This window comes from Euprymna scolopes, chromosome 5, assembly GCF_053919585.1.
Source record: "Euprymna scolopes isolate OS-2025 chromosome 5, ASM5391958v1, whole genome shotgun sequence".
Taxonomy (NCBI): Eukaryota; Metazoa; Mollusca; class Cephalopoda; order Sepiida; family Sepiolidae; genus Euprymna; species Euprymna scolopes.
The window spans coordinates 145896175-145900274 of record NC_136486.1 but is presented as its reverse complement, the minus strand read 5'-3'; positions in this window follow the sequence as shown (position 1 = coordinate 145900274).

Genomic DNA, 4100 nt, shown 5'->3' with positions numbered 1-4100 from the left:
TGACAAACTGAAAGTTCTTCCGTGGTGACGCCGCGACGTTCCACTAGTTTAGCATCAATAACGCTCACCCTAGAAATATCAATTATCCCAAGCTGAAATTCTGTTAAGCCTGCCGTTATTTCTTCAGTGAACTCACCCAGAAGGTAAACGCACACACGTACAGATAGCGATACTTTTGAACGAACTTTCTGACGCTCTTGTCTAATTCTTATTTAAGAACTTTAAAACTTCTGAACACACTTCAGTCTTTACAAATAAATGTTACATCCCTGTAAAATTGTTGGTATAAAAATACTTTTTTTCGTTAATTCAAATTTTTTTCGTTTCATTGCCATATTCCCACATTGTATTAGAACTTAGTAACTGGTGACCCATTCACGTTTTTATTCATCTTTTTCATTCGTCATTCTAAGTACAGTTATATTGTTTGTTAACGCTGTTCTGGAAAGTTTTCAAGACGTTACCTTCGTCAAAATACACTATCCGAAGCCAGGAACGCCATAACGTAAGACGAAAGTGACGCTGATACATCTGCGATTGTCTGCAGAGAGCGCGAGTACGTGCTGGGGGTAAAAGCTCGTTTAAAAAGTATTTTTAAATTCCCATTGATAATACTGTATACCAGAACCAGCCCGCCTCATCCCACATTAAACAACGTAGGTTTATTTGAAAGACGTTCACTTCTTTATTTTTACTGCACGGTTGACAACACTATTAAGCGTACAATAGTTTGATAGCTACCTCTTCAACGTGTTTTTAGTTGTTCTAAATATTCGCGAGAAAGAAAACGCCGACGAAATTTCCCCCTCCACGCAACCTAGTGTCAATTAATGATGGCATGTGTGTTAGTGTGTGTGTGTGTGTGTGTGTGTGTGTGTGTGTTCGCGCGCGCTTGTGTGTGCGTGCGCAGTTTTCTTATCCTTTTTAAGCAGCTGCAGGATTCATGGAGTGTTTCGTCTTTCACCTAACAATAAGCGCCCATTTACAACACACAACCCTGTTTCAATTTCATATGCCCTACCACAGAAGGAGGTAAGTACAAACACAGCATAATAACATGCGCCTGTACCCATTCTTTAGAGTTAGCGGTCAATAATAACCGTAAGAATGTATTATCATCCATCCAAAATATAACCCGTAAAAATATGATTTGATTATATTTGCCTTTTGGCATATAGTCAACTCTAACACGATTAAAAATGATTTATCCCAGTCCCCCTCTCTCTCTCGGACTGAATGAAATATCCACGTACATCACAAAAAAGTGATACTTGAAAACAACCATGTTTAGTCAGCCAGGAAACGGTCCTGTGATTATGAAACATAATATCACAGGACCGCTTCCTAGCTAACTATAACATGGCCGTTTTCAAGTTCGACGTAAGTTGAGCCGTCCTCATGCATAATCAGTTTTTACCTAATTTCTACCATTACCGATTATCAACGTGTTTACTCATTAACACTTATCCTCGAGTGGCCACTGCTCCTTGACAAATGGTAACTTCCTTGATGTATATATATATATATATACACACAATTTGTTTGTGTGTGTGTGTGTGTGTATATATATACACACACACACACACACATATATACACACACATACATATATGTGTGTGTGTGTGCGTGCGTGCGTGAAATCACAACTCTATAATAATATATACGAAATCTGGGCAAAATAAAATGTCATACTTAAGCATATTTTACGCATGGGCAAAGCCGGGCGCTCTCCCACTAGTTATTACTATAATTATTTAAAAAAAACAAAAAAAAAAAAACAAAAAAAACACACACACACACACACACACACACACACACACACACACACACACACACACACACACACACAAATTACTAAAAAAGCTCATTAAGCAAAAACACTCCGTGCAATTTAACAATACTGGTCTGAATGAAAACATGCCGCCTAAATACATAATATATATGTGTTTAGATGAATATATAACACCACTCAGACGTTATGACAACTCCAAAATTAAAACTTAGGACATTGAAACTAATTACAAGACCTTTCTGACGAAGAGACTTAGTGTTTTATCAGATTCTACATCAGACTTAGTCGACTGACATGAGAGAATAAAGAATACCATATCAGTTGAGACTAGAAAACCCTTCGCTACAAGAAATCAATCAAAGAAGTTTGGATTAGTGATAACTAGGGCTATGACAACAGCATATTCTTTTCATTGTTTTAACTCTGGAGTGTGTATCCATTGATATCTTATATGCTTTTATATAGAGTGATGTGATTCTTGGGTGATTAACTGTGTCTAACTGTGTCGGATATATACTCGAGAGTCAAAGCAATGATAAGAATATTCTGTTGTTATAGCCCTAGTGATAACACCTGGAAGTTCATCAACGAAATGAAAACGCTGCATCAACGAAGGCAGAAAATCAATCCAAAGACCATAGACTCATACCTACAGTATATTGTTGAGGAGAAGAAAGTATAATTCAGCGCTCAAAAGACAAGCGATTATGACTCGAGCGTATGGCAGAGAAGGTCAATATTTTTTTACAAGGAAATCATCACTTATCAAGGCCCGAAGGCCACTCGAGGATACAGGTTAATGAATGTAAGGTGTTAGTGTAGTAATTGTTAATGGCGGATGCTTTGAGCAACTCCTCCCGTAGATGTGACAACAGTACTCTATCTTAGAAGTATTTGGGTCTTATACAGATAAAGGATTACGTTAGGAGTGAGATGCCTCCTAGAGAGGTAGAATAACGCAAACATTTTTCTAGCGACCTTGGAAACAGATTTGATGTAAGTCTTCCATTTCAGGTCACGGGTCACGATCAGACCCAGAAGCTTTTCAAAACGTGATACTTTCCCAAGATGAGAAATATTCATTTCAATTGAGGCCAGGTGCGGATCAGAGTGTTGGTGATTGAAAGAGAGAAATTTGGTTTCAGATGCATTAAAATTAACCAACAACCTTTTTCCCCATTGCACCACGTGCTCAAAGTAAGAACAGAGAGAATCAGAAGTATGTTGGTCATTGACCGGCGTTTTAAGTGTTGCCATAGATATTCGTACCGTCTGCATAAATGTTTACGAATGATCTAAGAATGTCATTTGGGAGATCATTGATGAAAATCAGGAAGAGAGTTGGGCCCAAAATGAAACCCAGAGGGACGCTAACGTTGACACTATGAGCTTCTGGTTTCTATCCATCGACGACTACTTTTATAAACCTATCAGAGAGAAAAGATTTAATAACTAAAAGGATATTTCCAACTATTATGAAGCTAGAAATTTTGTGAACTAGACCTTTATGCCATCAAAAAGCAACATATGTCAAGAGCATTTGCCCTAGAACCTGTCAAGAGATTGACTAATCCTGTGTAATATTGCAGTTAGCACATTAGCTGTAGATCTAGCAGAACTGAAACCACACACACACACACACACACACACACACACACACACACACACACACACACACACACACACACACACACACACATATATAAATCAGTGGGGGTCATCAACAATTGTTATGATTTTTATACTTGTTTTATTATTTCATAATTTAATTTTTCAAATTATTGAAATAATTTTTTGAAATAATTTTAACGCGTTTCAGACAATCTTGTGTCTTTTAAAGCATCCTATTCAGAAAGTTTGTAAAATAGATGTTTTCACTAAGCCATTCTGATGATAAAAGACTTTCCCAAGGACTAAGAAGATGTGTGTTTCTAAATTTGAGTGTATTCCGTCCCTTTCTTGGTTTATTGGGATCGATTCCGGATCATTAAGTATCGTCTGTCTTGTTCGCATTTCTTTTTATTTATTTTTCTTTTTACTTGTGTGGAGGTGTGGGATGCATTGGTACTTCGTCACATAAGTGTTCTGTGTGCATGTGTGAGTGTGTGTGTTTTGGCTTGTGAAATGTAAGTTCTGTCTCATAGTTTGAATAAGCTCTGTTTAGTGTTCGATTTTTGGTATGAGAATTGTCATTTGATTTTGATTTCTATATTTTAATTTCTTTCTATTGTAATTTTCGTTTTAGTCTGCTGGGATATCCATAATATTTTTAATTTAATAATTATAAGTAAATAGCTAATTATATGAA